At 36.2% G+C, this 23,642-nt stretch overlaps 1 protein-coding gene across 1 annotated transcript in view; it reads right to left on the bottom strand.

Annotated features, from left to right (window-relative positions):
* Positions 1-23,098, bottom strand: part of LOC136828377 (cathepsin L-like) — a 316,355-nt gene extending 293,257 nt beyond the window's left edge. Inside the window, exons 1-2 of the mRNA XM_067086342.1 lie at positions 22,984-23,098; positions 15,503-15,557 (exon numbers count right to left, since the gene is read on the bottom strand). The gene's annotated coding sequence lies outside the window, so the exon portion shown is untranslated. The remainder of the gene's footprint in view (positions 1-15,502; positions 15,558-22,983) is intronic.
* Positions 23,099-23,642: the final 544 nt, after the last annotated feature.

Here is a 23,642-nt window from a genome sequence, read left to right as displayed (position 1 = left end):
ACAAAAGACCTTAAATATCATAAAGATAATGACCCCCAAGAAATATTAGTCCTAGGTAACCACCCCCGAAAACCCTTGGGGGTCACTGTCTAGGAAAGATCCCCTTTTTTCGGCTGAAGTTTACTTTCCTCAGTTAGATTCCTCGGTTTCCTACATTTTTCTGTTCCTCTACATCTTTACCTTTCGAGAGAACCAGACAATTACCCGAGCCTCAAGGTAAAGATTAAAATAATTTACTTTAATTTTAAAAAATATAAAAAAAAACACGCAACATCCAGAAGATTCACAGAGTCTATTCATTTTATAAAGTTAGTTTACGGTAGAAAATATATTTATTTAACAGGGACACTAAGAAATTCCACTATAGAGTAAAACTATCAGAATCGATGTCGCTGTGACACTGGATAAAACAAAACCAATAAAATACAGAAGAGAACACCGAGGAACATGGAGAAACCGAGTGGCAAGAATTTGGAGAAAGAGGAACCACTAAATAAGGAAGAGAACGCAACGCGGGGAGAACGAGGTACTTCCCATCCAATAAGTGACAGGAAATCGTGGGAGTGAATAACATACTTCCCATCCAGTTAAGGCCAGGAAATACGGTAAAAGAGGGGTGTCATTCAATTCAGTTATGGTAGGAAACATACAGAGTCGAGACCTGTCGCGACCACGTCCAAACAATGGAAAGTCGAACAAAAATGGCGGCCCATGTCAAGTAACTGAGGAATGGAGAGAGAATTTATGACAAATGTGAGGAAAACACAGCAACCTACCTTCGAGAAAGGAACAGTTCCACCAAATCAAGAGAGGGTCAGGTGAAAAAAGTAGCGAGCTCCGATCACGTCACAAAGATGAATACAATGAGATAATAAATGAGATAATAAGAGCGGTAATAAAAGAAGTCATCAAGTAGATCGAGAATGGACAATAAAGCCCGAGAATAAGTGACACTATTCAAATCTATCCCATAAATTACACCGACAGCTGCTGTCAAATAAGTATTGGCAATAAATTGAGAAGACAAGAACTCTTACGATCTTTTCCTAGGAACAGAATGTGTCACCATTTACACAAGAGAGAAAACATTAATATTGGAGAAAGCATGCGACAGTCAGCCTCCAGTCAGAGTGATATGTAATACATGCAAGATTCCGATATATCAAGTAACTGCAAAGAACAGAAAGATGACAAAACGACAAAATGGCACAGAGGGGACAACAAATAAATAAATAAATAAATAAATAATATAAATAAATAATATAATATATATATATATATATATATATATATATATATATATATATATATATATATATATATATATATATCCCATGGAACAGAAAAAAAAGTCACGGGAAAAATTAGTGAAAAGATGAGACAAAAAGAAAGTAGAATTCACCGTTCAGGGAAAATAATACGCGAGAAAAATCCTGCGTTTTCATTTTGAGGAATGCTGCGGAAAATTGAATATTGTGGTTCCCATCTCACATCAGAAAGGAGAGAGCACTGGTAATCCCTATAATGTAAGGTGAGAAGAAAGACTGCAATGGGCTGCCATCTATTAAGGAGAAAATGAGGTGGGCCATGTTTACGCAGGGAAGATAAATGTAGCGTAAGATTGTGGCACTATCCATCACATCAAGGAAGAAAAAACATGTCATGAAAATCACTGAGAAAAAAACACACACTGACGGAAGGCAACTTGTGGATTCCTTGTCTGTCTAAGAAGCGATAAGAAAATGAGATGAAGAAGAACGTGGTGGCTACTGCGAGTCATGCGTGAAAACGAGATATGAAGAAAAAAATGTGGTGGTTCCTTTCACATCGTGGAGTGAAGATACGATGAAAGAGGAGTGAAAACGGAGTGACAGAAAAAGGCAGCCGTCCATATCAATCCAGCACGGGGGAACTCGAGCATGAAAGTAAAATGAGGTAGTGAATGTCAAGCTGAACTGGCTATGAAAAGGTGAGAGACACAAACATGGTGAAGACGAGTCAGAAATGGAAAAATAAACACGGAGAGGAGGGAATGTGGTAATTCCCATGAAATGAAGCAAGACGTTATATCATGAGCTCAGTACCTGTCAAGCCAGGAGGAACTGCATAATGAAAGGGACAAATGAGGTAACAGCGATTGAGTCAAGAAGAAAAAAACAGACGGAATGTAAGAAAATTGGACTATCTCCGCCGCTCGGAAGGCTTCCTTCTCAAAATCATGTGTGACGGATGTGTAATGCGTTTCCCAACTGCGCTTACTATACAGCTATTATTACAGAAATAATCCCTGCTCTTCGTAAATTATTTATCTAATAATAAATAACAACCTTCGAGTCTCAAAGAACTCATTTGCTTAGATAAACACTGTTTTTTCTCCATTCTTCTCTCTCCGTCTCTCTCGTTCTCTCTGCTTTGCTTCCCAAGAAAAACTGCAGAAAAGTTAACATAAAATTAATCTCAGCAGTAACTAACACCAGCCACTTATCCAACAGGTAACCTTCGTAATTACATATCTAGCAATATGTTGTCGTAAAAAAGGGAAATGAGAGAACAGATTAACCTTGAAAACTGGACTTTAGCATCATCTAACATGTTATTAACCAAAACACTGAGAGTACCAGCGTAAAAATAATATGTAGTAGTAGCAGTACTAGTAGCAGTAGTAGTATTGGTAGTAGTAACACGATATTTAGTCATTAGAATGGTTACATACAACATTTTATAAATGGAATACTGGACAGTTAATCAAAAAAGACTTTTACCCAACAATGACCAATTTAAAAGTAAACAAATGATTGACTTGTAATATCGATTTTGACAGCAGGGGAATCAACGTTTTGAAAAATTTACCAGAAAAAAGCATATTGGGATAACATTCTCAAATATTTAAATATATCTTTATAAGTGTTTTCAAGTGTATAATGCTTAGTGACTTAGAGCACGTTAATTAGTCTTAAAAAACTTTATCATCCTCCGAGTAAAGTTTATAGATTTTTATTCTTAATTAGAAGGAATCTAGACGCGAGGCAGTCGAGCTAAGAATTCTTATATTAATCTTATTAGAATGCAGAAGAAGTTCGTCCATTAAAATTAAACTCGAATGTGTTCTGCACACATCGGAAGTGAGTTTCTTACTAATGGTCACAGCAAGGTCACATTAAAACTAGCTAAAACACTTTCTCTCTCATTAAAAGAGAACATACAGAATTTAAAAAATTTAAACGTTTTCCTTTACTATTATGCACACTGACAACCACAACCGATTTGCTATGGTGGTCCTACTTTGACGTAATAAAATAACGCCAGGTCACTTATTACTTGCTCGTGGGCACAAGCATAATTAAACGCCACGGACACCTAGAATGAAAAATTTTCCGAGTAAAAACACTTTATCAGGCAGAATGACAGATATACAAAAATGAATCGATATAATGGTTTCGTTAAAATTAAGAGTGAATTCGTTGCTTATGGACGCAATGGCAATTCTTACTACTGAATACCATAAGTTCCTTCACTGTGTACACCCGCTTCTCTACAGCCGGAAGTAGTTTTGCTTCCACCAACAGAAGTTATGTTTGTGACAACCAGAAGGAGTTTCGGTTATTTATGACATCTGGTAGTTGCTTCGGTTTAGACAACCAGTAGCAATTTCATGTATAACTCTCTGAAAGAGTTTTATTCATGAACATTCGAGGTGTTATTTATGAAAACCGGAGGGAGTTTTGTATTTGTGATGTGGTTTTTAAATATTTAATATGGAACTATCTTAAATATGGAAAAACACACGATAATTCGATTTTTTCGGTTATACCCTCTCTTGTGGACAAACGTATTTCCAGTATTAATGAAAAAAAAGACCATTTGATGTAGTTTTTATTTAATATGATACAGTGATAGATGTTCCAACTATATTCATTATGGAAAAACCCACGATAATTTGATTTTTTCAGTTATATCCTCTCTTGTGTACAAACGTATTTCCAGTTTTAATGAAAAAAAGACCATTTGATGTAGTCTTTATTTAATACGGTACAGTGATAGATGTCCCAACGTCTTAATTATGGAAAAACACACGATAATTTGATTTTTTCAGTTATATCCTCTCTTGTGTACAAGCGTATTTCCAATTATAATGAAAAAAAAAAAAGACCATTTGATGTAGTCTTTATTTAATATGGTACAGTGATAGATGTCCCAACGTCTTAATTATGGAAAAACACGTTATAATTCGATTTATTTCGGTTATATCCTCGCTTGTGTACAAACGTATTTCCAGTCTTAATCGAGACAAATAAATTACCAAGAGATTCCATTCGTAAGAGACTCACGCTGACGGCGCAGCAAACACAACTGAACAGCCTTCCCCCACCAAAAAAGAATTCCCTGTGATCTACTGGACCTTAAATAATAGCATTCCAATACTTAGGCATTACGGTTAGCAGGAATTGAGTAGAATCGTCAGCCTATGAAATGAATTATCAGGAATTATTTATAGGAAATCAGTATGGATATTTAGCATTTAATAAACGGATGTTTATATTTCGTCATTCAGCCAGTGAGCAAGACCTTACTGCTCCCTATTTTCTCTGTACTTGTAAGTCTGTGTAAGTTTTTCGTCCATATTTGTATAAGAAGTTAACTTTTTGGAGTAGTATAGAAGTCGTCGTGTATGTGTGTGTGTATATATATATATATATATATATATATATATATATATATATATATATATATATATATATATATATATATATATATACATGCTGACTTACTGATAAACGTGTTTTTGATGTTGTAACTGAAGACAGAAGTAAAAGGTTATGATATTATGATATACGCCTTTACGTATATGTATATATACATACATGTATATATATTATACATTTGTCTTTTATGCGTGCATGTTTTTCTATGCTGGCAGCATAAACACACACACGCATACAAAGACAATTTCTGTGTATATAGAATAGAAGAGTATGTTTTGTTCCGTGTACAAGTGCAAATGTTTTGATGTTCCTGTAGGCAGTGTCGGGAGGTTTGACAATTTCTCTCTTCAGGAAAAAATTTCTACATACAAGTAGCGACACTGCAAGGATAAAGTTCGAACTGTTTCATTTTCCATATCACATAGCATATACTATTTCCTCTCTTGTGATTGGTAGGTTAGCCTTCTTTCGAAAGTTTTGATTGGTCAGTCGACTTCCTTCGATTTTCCCGACAGGTAAGAAGATTCTTACCGCAACGTCAGGTCGATAGGTAGAATCCGTGACTTTCCAACATGATTAGGTAATTAAATAGATTTCTTTCGCATTTCTTAACTGGTCGGTAGATCACTTTTCCATCTACCACTTAATTGCTTCTCTATTCACGTCTGCCGATAACTAGCTGGATCTCGTTTGTATTTGCCGATTGGTAGGTAAATCACTGTTTTTGCAGTACCTTCTTTCGCTCCTAATTGGTGGGACAAGTTCTATTCTAAACGTTCAATGCCACATGCTATAATGACAGCTATATTACAGGGAGTTAACCCAAAGTTTGGTTAAGGTTTCCTTCAATAGATAGAAATGTTTTTCATTCCAAGGTTAGGTAAAAATTTCCTTACGCTAACAGCAATGTTTTGCTTCTGAATCATGATATAACTTTGATTTTCATTTTCTATATACTTATATTTTTTCATACCAGCGCCAAAGTAACTTTTATTGACGTTACTCAGATAATTGTTTTTATATGGATAATTTCAAGCGACACAGAAGAGCAAAATTTATATCATCTCAATATTTAACAAAATTAACAAGACTTTACAGACCAGGTACGGAACTGTCACATGAAATTTAATACGTCTCTCATAACTGCTTTCCAAACAAGGCCCGTTTATAACAACAAAAAATGATAAATTGGAACTGAAAAACAAGTCTTATGGCAGGGCTGTCAAAAGAAAATGTACGATGGTTTCAAATTTCGGCTCAAAAATAATTGTTTTTCGCATAAAATTTTCAATGCCTTTTTTTGTGGGGGTTCATTTTTTCGCGCTGCATAATCCTGGGAATATTAACTTTTCATGAGCTTCTGGATTCAGAATAACTGATGAAATATGAAATTCGACACTAAAAGAGAGAGAGAGAGAGAGAGAGAGAGAGAGAGAGAGAGAGAGAGAGAGAAGGGGGGGGGGGGCTTACTTTGATCCATGGTCAAGAAGACATTGTTCAAAAGTGATGCTGGAAAATATTACGATACTAATGAAAATTTATTGTCATTAACAATTCTTTATAATATTTGGAGCGGTATTAAGAATTATATATTATGTTTCCTTAATCAGAAGTATGCTTCCGTTTGCTGTAGTGGTCTTCCAGTTTTAAAACACAGATCCTAATGTCCCTACATAGCCCAGACCTGACGAAAATGAATAATGCCTAACCATGAATAAAACAAAAGGAGTTTAACATATTCGAGGAAAACAAAACTCTTCGAAAAAATTTTTTTTTATCATTTTATTATTTCATTTTAATATCTGTTTCATGGGCCTCGTTACCTGGACTTCTTCCTATCGTTTATGGACACTATTATGGTATATCCATTAAAACTGCACAGTTCCGTTTAGTAATTAAAACAGATTCTATTTGACATGTGTGTCTAATATGGAAACCTTTCCTAATGACACTTAATGAAGAAAACGTGATTGAAAAGTGAATAATGCCTTTCATGACTAAATCGGATTACAGCCCTACTTCTAGTCTCTCTCTCTCTCTCTCTCTCTCTCTCTCTCTCTCTCTCTCTCTCTCTCTCTCTCTCTCTCTCTCTCTCCTCGACGTAGGGGAACATGTATTGACTTTAGACACAGGTTCATCCAGCATCTAAATTAAGCAAATCATTTACGCCTTTTCATCGCAATTAATTATTTTGTTCATCTCGCACGTAGCAGTCTGGGGCTGATTTGCAGGCTTAAAATTAGCCTTGATTGAAATTAAATAAAAATAGCATCAACGTAAGCACAGAACCCCGTCAGCTATCAAATAACAAGTAATTCCTAAATTACCAACTCTAAGTTAACAAATATCAAACATATTTAACAAAACACTAAAAATCAGTCCCGGGTCTGCCTCGTTCCTGGAAAACTCATAAAAATCGTTTCTTAAAAAAGGATTTTCTATCTAACTCGTCGTTATTGTGATGGAATTTCTCTTCCTTATATGACGTGCTCTGATCTAGGGAAAAATTATTAGTAATGAATAGATTAGGAAGGTATGGGTGCATCATGAAAGGGTTTTTCTTTTTAAATTTTGTTCATGTTTTTCTTAGAGAAGTAAGATAGTAGGATCTTGAAAGAGTGTTTATCAGGCAGAAAAATCTGAGTGCTTATGGGAAATAATAAAGCGTGAAGAGATGTGCAAGATTGCGTTAGGAGTAATTCAGTTTTCCTTGCAATTTACTTCAACTAAAATTCTGTAGGATTTGAGGTGCATTCATTCGTGTCAGAACAAAAGCACGAGCGTTACTGAAACTTGCAACAAGCCTTAAAAGACGTGAGCAATCGGAAAAGGGTAAAGATAAAGTTTTCACTGGTGGTGGAGGGGAAGGATGTCGTTGAGAGGAGGAGAGGGGAGGGTTGCTGGAATGGAGGAAGGGTGGGACTGGGTGGGGATGGAGGGAGAGGGCGGGGGGGGAGGGAAGGCCAGTAGACAGCGCGAAGTACAACAAGAAGAGTATGAGAAAGATTTCACCTAATGGACTCATGGGTGGAGCCAAGCGCGTGTTTCAGCATCCAGAATACAGACACCTTATGCCTCTCTCTGACACGACTGCTGGCACTCTTAGATATTAACTGTCTGTGAGAGTCTGTTTAAATGTGGATGTCTGTGTTGTCATCATCGTTACGATCTCTTTCCATGTGCTTCCATAAAGAATTAAATAGCGAATTTTTTTTTTCTCCCTTGCGTGTTTGCCGTATTTTGAGGGGGTGGGAAGAAGGAAAGATTATGGTTTTATGATCGTAGATATCTTTACTATAACTTTTGAGAATTGGCTGATTTTATATACATATATATATATATATATATATATATATATATATATATATATATATATATATATATACATATATATATATATATATATATATATATATATATATGTATACATTTATATATAAAGTATAAAGTATGCTTGTATATACCCGAGCCTTGGATGACCCTCGGCATACATAGAAGATATCACCGTATATCTGGATCTTTTCCATATATTAAGCAACAATATATTTGCGGCAATGTCGGGTTTCCAAATTACTACGCGTCATCAGGATGAAAAGTTTCTGATATTTAAAATGATAATGCTCCAAGATCACACTTTTACCATGTATTTATTCCCGACGATTTGGCTCTAAAACTAGAATGAGCAAAATAGTTACGCGGAAATGATTAACAAAACCAAAAACCGAAGAAAATATACAGAAAATAATTAAAGTGTCGAAAAGTTAAATACAATATATTGTGGGCTAGAAATGATACGATTACTCGTCATGAAACTCATCTCGTGGTTGTGATTCACAAGAACTGTTCTAATGAAAACTACATTTTAGCTCTTAACGAAGCTTCGAAAAGTGGAATTAAGAAAGACGGATTACAGTTCGAGAAGAACTAGAAACCTATGTCTCAGCAATAGAAGGTGAAAAGGAAAATTAAATAAGGACTGTCAAACGAACTGCTATTGTCCAATTTACATTCCAATTGCATTTTCCTCTCTTTGCCTTCCTTATGAGTAAAATTTCTCAAAAAAGTATCTTTCCTTTCGAAACATCAACGCCTTGACTCCTTTCGTAACTTTTACCTCGGTGCTGGATTTACAATAACAATTTATCTCACAAAATGCTGTTATAAAATGGTATGATCGTTCTGTTGAGGTTAACGACGAACAGCAAAAAATAAAGGCATTATATAATCCGTACCGAAAACAGCATCAGAAAACTTTATAAAACTTACGAAAAAAATAAGTTACTGAGCAATTTAAAGGTTCTTATTACACAAAGCACAGAAATCAACTAAAAACTGCAAATCACACACGAAAGCTTGCGAACAATTTGGAAAACCTAAAACTCTTAAGAAGACATGCTAAATGGTGTCGCACAGCCTTGGGTCAAGGAACAGTTAAGCATTTATATAAACCAGGGCACAGAAGCTTGCAATCTCTCCTGGTCCTGCAATTTCACTAACGGAATTTTTAATCCAAACTGTATAAAAAGATTCGCACTTAACTTCCCCGAAGAAAATCTTGGAATCTGGGGCTTACATAGGGACGACTTTTGGCACGTTTTGACTAATGGTTTCTTTTCTCGTTTTTATTAATAAGACTGATCACATTTAATAACCATGAATACTTTATATATATATATATATATATATATATATATATATATATATATATATATATATATATATATATATATATATATATATATATATATATATATATAATAAATTATATATATATATAAGTACGTATAAAACTGTAAACTTTACATGAATTCTTTCTTGTGAGATGAAATCCTTATGAGACATTACCTTCAAGTTTTCTATATTTCTATTTCTTGTTGTGAACCCCTTGTCAGATTATAAATATAAACATGAATGAATATACATTGTGAACAGAACTATTTGTTTCATTTGCCTGTTACATTAAATCAAATGGCTCTGGTCCTTTACAAATGTGCTGGATTCGAGGAGACTTTGTGTGGATGCTGATTTAAGAAATGAAAATGCCTACAATTGTGACAGTAAAAAGGTCAACAGAATGAGGGACTTAGTGGTTTTATAATCTATTTACCTATCACATAAATATATATATATATATATATATATATATATATATATATATATATATTTTTTTATATATATATATAAAATATATATACACATTTGTGTATGTATATATATATATATATATATATATACATATATATACATATATATGTATATACACATATATGTACATATATATATATATATATATATATTTATATTTATATATATATATGCATATGTATATATATTTTTATCACATCATGTATGATATATTTTTTATATACACAAATATTAAGTTACAAATATCTTTTAATATCTAATATGTACTGTCGGGCGTTCGAGTCTCCCAGGTACTGAATCACTTATCAGTTCTAATTCCCCTTCGGTTATATTCCAGAACTAGAGCGAATTGGATATTAAACGACATTAGTAGCTGAATATTTTGTATATATATATATATATATATATATATATATATATATATATATATATATATATATATATATATATATATATATATATATATATATATATATACGTGTGACAAAAGCATAAAGAAAGAAATTAACACTAGCGCAGAATGAAGCAGAAAGTCATCAAAAATCACTTACTTAAGAAAGCTGATATCACATTATAACACAAGAAACTGAAAAACCTTGTGAAAAGTTTCACCCAGGGAAGTTAGGACTACCTCGTCGAGGTCATCTAAACCCTCTGAAATATTCATCCTTTTCTCTAGTCAATCATCTTCCACTTTCGACTCTGGACCAAAACACCTAAAAAAAAGACTCTAATTCATCTCGGTAACTTCTACCTTATTCCTTTATTTCTCGTTCCACGTCCACACTTCAGTTCCATAACAGACAGTTTCCGCAACAATGTTTTCATAATTTTCAACCTCTTCTTTCAGAAATACTCATTTTCTCCTCTAGACCTTTCGCAAAGACCCTGATACCTTCCTTGACCAACCTAGTCTGAGCTCAACCAGTCTCTCATCCTGTGACCAACCACCTCCATGATTCTGAACCCATGTTAACACTCAATGCTTCATTTTCCTGGTCTCTTTTTACTCTCGGAAGCTTACGATTGGCAACATTCACTTTCAGCTCCTCCTTTCACTTACCAGCACTTTCAGAGGCTTTCGCCAATTTTTCTGGCTTCTCTTCACTAACACCAATAAAATATTGCATATTCTGGAAACATCAACCACTGCACACTCCATTCACTCTCCTTAGTCCGTCTATCTCTGACTGCTCCCATCAAGCCATAAATAAAAGCATTAACTACATAAGAAGAAATATCCATTTCTATAAGAAACCAGTCACTCACATCTACGTACTATAACAAAAGGTTTGTTTTCAACATGATATTTTTCGTGTCTTCCAACGAAAATACCTTCTACACCGTCAGCCTTTTCTGGGTGTGTAAGCATCATGTGGCTTTTTGCCTTCGCTTTCAAACTTCTCATTCACCTTTTTCTTAACACTCAGCCTAATCCACACAGCTTCTACCTTGTCTAAGCCCACGCTTTTCTTCATCAATCAGTCCTTCTGTCATCTGTTTCACTTTCTCAATGAAACTATCACATACTTTCTCTGGTGCACACACACACACACACACACACACACACACACACACACACACACATATATATATATATATATATATATATATATATATATATATATATATATATATATATATATATATATATATATATATATATATATATATATATATATATACATATATATATATATATATATATATATATATATATATATATATATATATATATATATATATAACATTATGCTCACCTGTTTCAACTTTATATATATTTCCGTCACTATAATAACACTTTTCCTATGGCGTCAAAACATCTATTTCCAAAATTCATGACTTCATTATTATACAGAAAAATCCTGAAACGTAACGCACCGCAGCGGCCGCCCCAACCACCCCGCCACCTTCCATCAGCCAATTCTTTCCCCACCCCAATCCCCTCCCACCAACCCGAGAGAGGAAAAACAATCACAGACGCGCGGCGAGACTTCATTCTTCTTCTTTCTTTCGAAAATGAAACGTTATTTCCAGCGCGTCGTTCAGTAATGCGACCGGAACGCAACCCCTCTCCGGAAAAGGCACCGAGTAAATGAGCTTACAGGAGCAAAAATAAAGACTCGCATTCCGCGAAACGAGCTGAATTGAACTCGAAATAGAAGTAAAAACTCTCCTCGCGGCGGAGCTACCGGTTCTAACGTGAATTTCATTTCGCGATCCATAAAGATATTCCTTCGTTAAAAGTTCTATATACAGAAATTGTTACAGAATAGAAAATAGAATATAGAACTTAGGTCAAAGGCCAAGCGCTGGGACCTACGAGATCACTTAGCGCTGAAACGGAAATTGACAGGAAGAAGGTTTGAAAGGCGTAACAGGAGGAAAACCTCGCAGTTCCAATATGAATCAATTGCTAGGAGAGGGTGGAAACTAAGATGGAGGAAAGAGAAAACGAACGGAGGTACAGTAAAAGGAATGAAACGAGTTGCAGCTAGGGGCCGATGGGACGTTGCAAAGAACCTTAAGGAATGCCTACAGTGCACCGTATACGAGGTGAACTGACGGCATTACCTCTCCACGGGGATGGAAAATACGAAACGCTCCGATTATAAGTGAGTGTTGCCACTGGAAAAAAAAAAACGAATCGAGGAATCCAATTTTGTATCTCGAAAAGAATCTTGCAAAAGCTTTTCCTGTACGATAAAGATGTACGATAACGATTCAGATTTTCCTACCGGAGCAAAAAAAAAGAAGCTCATATGTTCATGTGTCACGAAATAACTAAATAAAGTAATAAATTCAAGTATTAAGGTAGAAAATCACTTATGAAGATGAAAATATCAACTCTGGAAGGAAAAATAATAATAATAATAATAATAATAATAATGTAGAAATCATCAACACACAATCACGTGTGGAAAGAAATAAATTTCTGACTAAGGTCTCTCAGGTGGAAAGCAAAGGGCGTTACCCACTGGGCCATACAAGTCTAAAAGAAGTTGGAACCTGAGAGCAACTGCACCAAGGAATTAAACTGCTTGCAAGTTTTCCCCAATGACCCAATATATTATCCTTCTGAGTGAATAAGATAGAAATCATCAACACACAAATGGAACAGAAATAAATTTCTGACTCACGTCGGGATAAGGTCTCTCAGGTGGAAAGCAAGGGCGTTACCCACTATAATAATAATAATAATAATAATAATAATAATAATAATAATAAACACTAAACGATGCAAAAAAATACCAAGATCTTTGGCTGGGCAATTAGCATCACCCTTATTCATGGAAATATTTCGAAATGCGGAAAGCAAAAAATCGCTTCAGTTCCGTATGTTTTAGGCTAATTGGCCTAAGATACAACTTCAATCATTATTACACGTGAATAAAATAAGATTTAGGCGGAAAAATAAGACTTGCAACAGGAAATCCTAATTAGCGCAATTGAAGCATCACTACCACCACCACCAATAAACTAATAAAATATATAGAACAGAATACAGAATTTAGGCCAAAGGCCAAGCCCTGGGACCTACGAGGTCATTCAGCGCTGAAACGGAAATTGACAGTAAGAAGGTTTGAAAGGTGCAACAGGAGGAAAACCTCGCAGTTGCACTATGAAACAGCTGTTAGAGAGGGTGGAAAGTCAGATGGAAGAAAGAATATGAACGGAGGTACAGTAAAAGGAATGAAAGAGGTTGCAGCTTAGGGCCGAAGGGAAGCTGAACAGACCCTTAAGTAATGCCTACAGTGCACCGTATGAGGTGCACTGACGGCACTAACCCCCTTAGGAGAATAATAAAATAATATAACCCTCATTATTATTATCATAAATGCAATGCTAATGAAGATAATGAGGTGTACCATAATAACAGCATTCCGCGAATTGCAGGCTGACGTAAATGAGGTCATCTCCTTTCATCCCACACAATAAAACCCCATACATTTAAAAGATATAAAAGCGACTCTTGGCACAACACAAACTAGTGGACGCAAATTAAATTGTCAACACTGGAATTATTGCGGCACCAAAAGTTAATCCTCACTAACTGACAGACTTTGCTAATTGGCGTCACTAACAGCAGAGGACACGGACGCCCAGTCAACATGGATTTATGAATTTACTCTTTTATGATCTCCGTGGCCCAGCGGTTATCAGCGTCGCCTCATCAACAAGTCCTGAGACTGATCGCATGGGGTGACAATTTGGTCAGTTTCCTGGAAAAACTGGCGTGCTTCTGTCGACCTATTGTATGTAGTGAATTATGTACCTGATGCTCAATCGACTGTGGTTGGTCGCTGCCAGGGTGGAGGAAATGAGGCTGGTAATATCTACCCAAGACTCGCTGGAACCCAAAAACCTACACGCAACCAAAATTTATTCATTAACGTTACATGGATCGTTATTAGTGATAGTAACTGTCAAATGACTCAAATCTCAAATGTAAACAAACATGCGCCGAAGTTTCTTCGGCACAATCGAGTTTTCTGTACAGCCGCTACAGCATATAATCAAGGCCACAGAAAATAAATCTATCCATCGGTGGTCTCGGTATAATGTTGTATGAGCAGCGGCCAATGAAACTTTAAACACGGCCCGGTGTGGGCCTATCCTATATCGTTGCCAGAAGCACGATCATGGCTAACTTTAACCTTAAATAAAATCAAAACTACTGGGGCTAGAGGGCTGCAACTTGGTATGTTTGATGATTGGAGGGTGGATGATCAACATACCAATTTGTAGCCCTCTAGACTCAATAGTTTTTAAGATCTGGGGGCGGACAGAAAAGGTGCGGACAGAAAAAAGTGCGGAGGGACAGACAAAGTCAGCACAACAGTTTTCTTTTACAAAAAACTAAAAAGGAAAAGCGAACAAATCCCTTAACACCAGAAGGTTTGAAAGGTGTAAGAGGAGGAAAACCTCGCACTTGCACTATGAAACAATTGTTAGGAGAGGGTGGAAAGCAAGATGGAAGAAAGAGAATATGAAAAGACGTACTGTAAAAGGAACGAAAGGAGTCGCAGCTAGGGGCCGAAGACACGCTGCAAAGAACCTAAGCAATGCCTACAGTGCACCGCATGAGGTGCACTGATGTCACTAACCCGCTACGGGAGCTAGTGATGTAGATCACTCGATGTTGCAGTTCTAGGCCTATACGACGTTCCCCTACGTTCCACGCCCTATTCTCAACAAAGAACTTCGTAGAATATCTACGAAAGATTCTCTTCCAGTTGGGCTAAATTACGATTAAGACTCTTTTACTTTAGTTTCAACATGCTACTTATATATTAAACAAACTGAACAATTAGCAATTAAGCAACTGGATTTCATATAGGCCAAATTCGCATACTACTGTACTCCGAATTACTACACGGAAACCTTAGAACGCAACTAATACAGAAGTGTGGAATAGTGTGTTCCGATACATATTTTTCATACAATTTGTTCACTTTGTTTGGTTTTATGCACAGCCCTCCACAGGAATAATTCTCTCTGGCGGGCCCTTGCACGTCTTCAAAATAAGGTGCTTCTTATAAAAAAATATATAAAAATAGCACCAATAACTCATGCATGATTCAGTACTACAAACTGGAGTCAAACAACTAAGGTCATCGACGCCTGATAATAACCATTACAGGTATACTTACCTTAAACATGCTCTGCTTCCACACCGACTACCGGTATTCGGTAGAATTGCCAACACTGAAAAGTTAGGAAGGGAAAATGAAATCAGTATCAAAATAAAGTCGGCTAGGTCTAATTCACTCATAAATCCTTTCAGTAAATGAATAAATGTTGACGCTGCCCTCACTTCAATCACATGAAAATTTCACTGAGCATAAAGCATTAATATCTGTCATTATTATTATATGTAATTATTAAAGTAGTTTAACCAGACCACTGAGCTGACTTTCAGCTCTCATAGGGTTGGCCATTATCTGCCATAATTTTTGAAAACTGTCCAAGGGGAACATCATGAGTATGAAGTATTTCAGCTTCAAACACTATAAAATAAAATCATGCAAAATAGCCTCTATCACTTGCCCTAGCATAAGCTGCTCACCTCACCAGTTTTATCAAAGTTTGGTCGTTTGACCGTCTCGATAATCTAGCAAACAGTTTGACTGAAATTCACAACGGAAACACGATGAAAACGGTAAAATGTACACACAAAGTGCAGGATATATATATATATATATATATATATATATATATATATATATATATATATATATATATATATACAATATATATATATATATAATATATATAATATATATATATATATATATATATAATTATATGTAATTATATACATATATAATTATATATGTGTGTGCTTGTGTGTACAGTCTCCGTCAAAGAAAACGTAGTTATAAGTTCGTAACTCAGCAAATCATTAAAATTGGGCCAAAGTTTTCTTTAGACTTAAGAAAAACTAGACGCAACGGAAATACACACACACACACACACACACACACACAGAGAGAGAGAGAGAGAGAGAGAGAGAGAGAGAGAGAGAGAGAGAGAGAGAGAGAGATGGTTACTTGCCGTAGACAAGTTTCTGCATTGCAGATGTGGTTTACAGAAATCGTTGGATTTTATTAGCTCTCAAGGAATTCGTCTCGGATCTCTCTCTCTCTCTCTCAGCAAGAACAAATATATCTATGTAAAATAGCAAATAGGAACTGGACCAAATCAAAATCTCTATTATTGCATAATGAGAGGTCAATTCGTTTTTCATTAAATTTCCTTTAACAGAACCAAAATTATAGAAAACATAAAGTGTCCCCATCCCCCCTTTCTAGCACCGCTTGCAACCAACACAGTCGTCCAACTACCAGTTACACAATTTTCAAAGGAGTATACCATTCTGTTCTTGTGTCCGACCCTTGAAGCAACCCCGAGTCCACTGGTTTGGTTGACGAGAATGCTATCACTCACACCACTAGGCATATATATATGTGTATATACACAGTATATATACATACATATACATATATATATATATATATATATATATATATATATATATATATATATATATATAAAGAACAGAAAACTTCAACATTAGCCATTTCATATGATTTCACAGAAGATTAATCAAAAGCGTGTCAACCCCCTATACAAACTGTGCCAGCCACCGCCACAATCTTGTGCGGATCCTAACTGATTCTGCATAGTTGGGATTTATCGTAATTTCCTCATGGGATCATATCTCGCCTCTATCCCGCCACCTGACTCCTACATTCTCTTGAAAGCCTGATGTCCCAATCGACAAGGTCTTAAAGATAGTTTCACTGTCAAATCGTAATTCATATCCGTACCCGATATAAGTAAAAATCCCACTTTCGTTTCCAATTTGTCTGTTTGTTTTCCCTTTTGAATCTTTCACCAGGTTCTACTCAAGCGAACCAGTCAAGAAACCGGTTGCTCCTAAATATATTTTAAAGATTAAACCACACTAATCTTGCCTCCATCTATTGTTATTTCATCCCCTGTGCACACTCTGTCCTCATTACTTTGGTTTTCTCAGACTTATTATATATATCTCAAGATAAATTATGTATTTTGTTATACAAGCTTTGTAATTCATTTGCTGATTAAAACAGCATCACATACATATTCTAATTCTGTAGAGTTTCTCTTGTTACTCTCTCTCTTACACACACACACACACATATAATATATATATATATATATATTATATATATATATATATATATATATATATATATATATATATATATATATATATATATATATATATATAATGTAGTACTATATATATCATATATGTGTATATATATACATATTAACCGGTTAAGCTTCGTAACTACGAAAAAGAAAAGAGCGAGAGAACTCTTTTTCTCAACCCACTCGTCACGAGCATGTCATAAATCACACTCAGTCGCTTGTTTAAAACATTAAGATGGCATGAAAAAAAATCCACTATCTCTCCCTTTCCGGAAGAGCAACCCCCTCTCTCCGAAGTGGACAGTTTCTCTTTCCCTCTCCCTCCTGGAGAGAGCAATCCTCATTCTCTCTTCTCTCTCCCCACTACTCTCTTTTCACAAGAATAACTCTCTCAAACCGAGACGAGACTTGAACCAATAGCTGGGCCACAGGCAGCACAGGCGTGCGACCACACCCACCATCTATTTATCACTCTCACCTGTTGATTCATTCACCTCTCGCACACCTGTTGCTACCACCTCACGAGACGAGGGGTCAACACCGGAAGCCAGCTGCTCGACATGAGTTCGTTGGCCTTTTATCAAGGGATAACCTGTCTGTCTATCTCTCCACACACATACACGCATATATACAGTATATATATATATATATATATATATATATATATATATATATATATATAAGAAACAGGTAATGTGTGATAAATGAATCAGTACAAAAGTGAGAGAGAGAGAGAGAGAGAGAGAGAGAGAGAGAGAGAGAGAGAGAGAGAGGAGCGTCTTTCTTTATTTTCGTCAGATGCTAATGCGTGTTGGGCAGCTACAACTTTGTGGCACCATTTACAACATTTTTAGCAATTCCTTCAACCTACAAAGCTGAAATCTTCAAGGGTCAAACAAAAACTGCAACTGTGTTCCTCCTCAATTCGTGTATGTTTCGTAGTTAACGAAACAGATCCCTAAAATCCTTTTTGAGGCAAAATGCTCGGTTTGGCAGATTTGCAGCAGCTTCGCAAACGATTCCCCCAGACGACGTTGCCGAGCTCTAAAGAGGAGCTTTTCTCGTCCGGCCCGAGGCAACATAAAAGAACCATTAGTAAGACTCAGTTTACTTTTAGGTTTGAGATAACTTCACGAGTTCCCGCTCTTTTGCCTTATTTTCATTGATATATTCTTTCCTTTCCCTTTTTATGGTTTAAGGCTGGATATTTAAATAGCTTCGTCCGTCTCTCTCTCTCTCTCTTTCTCTCCTATAGGCCTACGTGTTTTTGGGACTAAAATAATACGCCTCTATTCTCCTGGGAGTATGATCCTACGTTTTATGGTGAAGCTGGTAAAGGAGAACTATTGTATGTCTAAACGCTGAAGGGTAGATGGAGGGGGAGGAGTAGGAAAGCAAAGCAATAACTCAGGGAGAGAAAGAAAATAATAAGTTTAGAGGAAAACACGGAGCGAAAACAACTCTATTCACTTATCAATTTCCTTTCAACATTTAAATTTTGTTTTATTTTTTGTAACCGCTAGTGGAGCAAACGACGTCTATTATCAGTTTCTCATCTCCATCTCCTCTACCGACGTATTTCATGGGAAAATATGTTGAAAAGTTTCCCTTCGAAATGTAAGTGAAACCAAAATAAAACCAGGTAGCAACAAAAGAGCGATACACAGTATGGTTCTTTTACTGTATCCTATACAGGGAACATGAATACAAGCAGGTTGATCATTCTAATTTCGACCAATTTGTACGAAAAATCGATAGCTATAATTTCACATGCAGGCTCAAAACACACTTCGCGGTATGCGCTGATAGATATTAAGCTTCACAAAAAATTTTCTGTACGTGCTACGGATCAAAGTTTTAAGCCAGACTTTAGCTTTCAAACTTTACACGTAAATATCTATAGCAACCGGTTTACTGCAGGATTAACTTCAGAAAATCATTCGGGAATGAAACAACGCTAGGGTATCATTGTGACTCTCTAGGATACTGCTAACAGACCACTCTATCCCACCGTATGCTATGCTTTACCAGCCCTCCAGTCAAGTTGATCTAAATATTCGGCGGCATAGCTTTTTTAATAGGGTGTCTTTCTTGCAACGGTCCCTGAAAGTAAACACAAGCAAGGGCGGTGACATGAGAGTCAATGTTAACGTAGTTCAGACAGCAGACTTGTAACTTACATAACTTTTCACTCCAGTCATTAGTTTTTGTTGCGGAACCATGCCTCTGGGTGAATCCCATGGCAGTATTACAATACACTGGGATTGCAATTTACGTCTCACTACATTACAGCAATGAATGAACTGGAATCTAACCTAATTTCCATTTCAACTGTGGAGAAATTGGGTACTTTATGCCTAAATATGATACAGCATAAATATCATCGATGGCAAATTTAGGAAATTATAAATTTAAATTTACAATAAAATCATCCCTAAGACATTTATACAGTTATCGATATGATGCAGAAATCATGGTTTGTTTTCAAAATATAGTACTGTACCATGCACTATTCAGTCAAATGTGTTGCCGTCTGTCAGTTCATCATTATTTATGACAGCGACTGTCAATCAGTGATTTAATGTCTCAACCCATTATATTTGTTTCATATATATTGTGAGGTTGGTATTAGAGACTTGTAAAATTCACTTCATCATTTGTGACCGACGGCTATAAGCGACACTAAGGTTTTTAGGTGATATGAATAGGCTAATGATGGTGTTTTTAGTCACTGCTCTTAGCATATATGGACTTAGTAATGTGTATAGTGCTGAACTGACAGTGGCCGGCAAAAACACCATATTTTGAGGTGTACAAGATATAATGCGATTAGCCTATGCCACCTAGAAAATAAGTGATTTTTATTATTGAAGTAGTATTTATAGTTTGCAATGCGATTTTGGCATTCGTTTCTGCCGATATTGTTCAGTTACCTCATTACATCCCTCCCCCTGAAGATGTAACAACAACGGGGGACTACAGCGGGAACCTGACTCATTGACCTATGATCAGGTGAGGGATACAGAACCAAGGCTACTTATTTCCTTTGAGAATAACAAGAGAAGTAGGACTTATAACCAAATAGTGTTTGAGATTTACGGCCACAAAGGCTACGTTTGGGTGTGTGGGAGGGAGGTGTCATTGGCATAAGCTCCTGATCAGGTAAGGTTTGGACGCATAGCCTACCTAAATTTCACTCCATAATTCAAAGCAGCTTAGGTTAGGTTAGGTTGGAGTCTAACATGGACCTTCCCTCGGGAAGGAGTGTCAAAAGCCATAAGATTTTTAGATAAATAATTTATTGAACTTAACCTCTTACCTGTTCCCATTTTCAGAATTTATTTGTTTTCTTTGGGAATACTGAAAAAGGGGCATAGCTTCCAGATCAAGTAGGGGATGATATCTTAGGTTAGGTCAGGTAGGGGAAAGTTAGGTTAGGTTAGGATTCCTACCTGTGCTTCATTTTATAAATCATGGCACCCTGGGTCAGTTTATGTCGGAGGGCTGCAGAGGGGCTTGGCCTTCCAGTATTTTATAGCAATTAACCTTTTCAATCAGATATATCTTGTTTAACTTATTATCTTATCTGTCCTCACTTCCATAATCTCTTTTTTTTTCTTTTGGGAATACAGACGAAGAGGACATGCAAGACGTTTAACCAAATATTGTTTCTGATTTACACCTAACTACACCAGGTTAGGCAGAGAAGGCTGGGTTTCAACGTTAGGGCAGGTAGCAAAAGGTTAGTTTAGGTTAGGTCGCATACTGTATTTCACTTTATAAAGCCACCCCAGGTCAGGTTTGGTTGGAGGGGTAGGAAGGGGCTCTGCCTCTTTGCTGGTCAAATGCCACTAAGATTTTGAAAATTATATAATTTTTAAAAACATATTTTCTTAAATTATCTATTCTGATTTAGTCCACTTAGGCCAGGTTGGGGATGCGGAGGGCTAAGGAGGCGTAGCCTACTGATCAGTCAGGACATAGTGTCCAAGGTTGGGAAAACAGGAAAATAATGTTTGAAAAACTATTTTGATGATTTTAATTATACTTTCGTAATGTATTTGCCGTGAAAGTGTTGATGAAACTTGCAACGAACCACAGCAATCTAATGCAAACGCAGTGGGTATATTAGGGAACAAACACTAACATAGGAAAGAAAATTTGTTTGAACGTCATTGACGTATAAAATATCGAAAGTCACGACATAGCAGGTCGAATTGTTTCCACTGAAAAATCGCAAACTACTTCAACAATTAATTTCATACGTACTTATGTATATGTAGGCTACGTATTTACTCAAGAACAGCGTCACACACTAATATATATATGAAGGAAGACTCCACATACACGAAACATTTTGTTTTTGTTAGTCAATGCTAGGTTTATCAAACTGTAACACAAACATTTTATTTTACCTAGATAAAAGCTGGCAGAGGTTAGCGTATGCTCACATAGTACTACATATTTTTTATGATACTGTATATTCTATGTATTGGGCTCTATAATACCAGTCAGAAAAACGAATATTCATTCAGATGCTATATCTAGACCATTTTCATTTCATGCATCAAACAGTGAAATCCATAAATCTCCATTGCTTCTGCCCTTCGAGGCACAACGGGGAAGTTTTAATTGGGTTTTGAAGTGAAAGGGTTTCCAGCAAATCCCGCTCTCTCCCACAATTCTCGACACCAAAATACTTCTCCAATTTTGGCGGCTTCAAAGAACTCGACCACATGCACTTGAAGGCTCATATTTATATCTTTAAAAATAGGCAAATCTGAGACGGGAGAAGTACGGAAGTTGAGGCGTGTTATTATGTAATAACATCCCAGTAATTAGAGATATTACATCGAGAAAGTTGGTAGCTTCCACGCGAGTCTGCGAGTCGATGAGACAGTTGATTGTTAATAACGTTTTGTAAGAAAGAAAATGCCGATGAAGCCTAGGTTCATTAGGCAAGATGCTGTAGGCCTCTGACTTAAAAGCTAAGGCGTTACAACAACATTGCGTTATTAAGGTAGCAATGATTAGTTTGTTAGCCGAAGAAGCTTATTGTCCGTAGAACACAATAAAGTAGCAGTTAGGCAACTGGGCAGTAAACTGTTAAAGACATCAGGAACTGGAAATAAGTAGCATGTTGTAGGAGCAGTCGGTATTTATGTAAAACTCAGGTTTAAACAACAGATCGTCAACTGACCCTTCTGCGCTACAAGAGAAATCTGAAGGCTAATCGAGCAAGCAAGAGCAGATATACCGATGGATTCATAGGCCTAGTTCAACGTTTATATATACATATAACGTGTGTGTGCGTAACTCTATCAGACATCGAGAACATTACTACTGTGTTTTTCTGTTTTAACGAAGTATTCACTGTTACTACTAAGCAACGACCCAGTTTGAAGACAGATGAACTCACACACATACTCACTGGCACAAAAATAACTCAAGAGCGTTCACTTGATGATTATAAGCAATGTCAGCCTATGTTATCACGCCACTATATATAAGAAAAAACAATCAATCGAACTCGTTCGGGAGGTGTGCAAGTATTGTTACCAAGAGAGTCGCGCGTAACGAATGACGTAAACAAATGACGTAAGTGCAGCGTCAAGAACCCGAGCGAGGTATTTAAACAACCTTGTTTTTGTTCATTGTTACGTGTGGTTTTCCGTCTCCTTGTCTGGATTCCAACTTCTGTTTCCTGCAGTTGTTTCATTCAATGATTCTCACTATTTTTTCGTAAGTCAGATTGTTCTGTTGAAAGTTGTGTCTGGATGTAATTGCGGTCGGTTGCTCATTCAAATACCAGAATGTACTGAAAGTTATTTTTTTTTCACATTATTTTCAGTTGACCCAGGAACTGTTATGCTAAAACTAGGTGTCAACATCATGACAATTAAGACTGCTACTAAAAGACGTTCAACTTAAGTTTCTTAAAATTACGCTTTTATTGTCGGGTCACTATAGTGGGTTTCATTTCATCTGTCGACGCATGGGTGAAGATGTGGCACATGCGGATGTGTAGCTCGTTTCCGATATCGTTGGCTTTTTATGATGAGCATTAATGATTTCTTCAGTAACATATTT

The sequence above is a fragment of the Macrobrachium rosenbergii genome, chromosome 42 (genome assembly GCF_040412425.1).
Source record: "Macrobrachium rosenbergii isolate ZJJX-2024 chromosome 42, ASM4041242v1, whole genome shotgun sequence".
NCBI classification, from domain to species: Eukaryota; Metazoa; Arthropoda; class Malacostraca; order Decapoda; family Palaemonidae; genus Macrobrachium; species Macrobrachium rosenbergii.
Note: the sequence above shows the minus strand (reverse complement) of the source record. Positions and strands in the feature narration are given on the sequence as shown.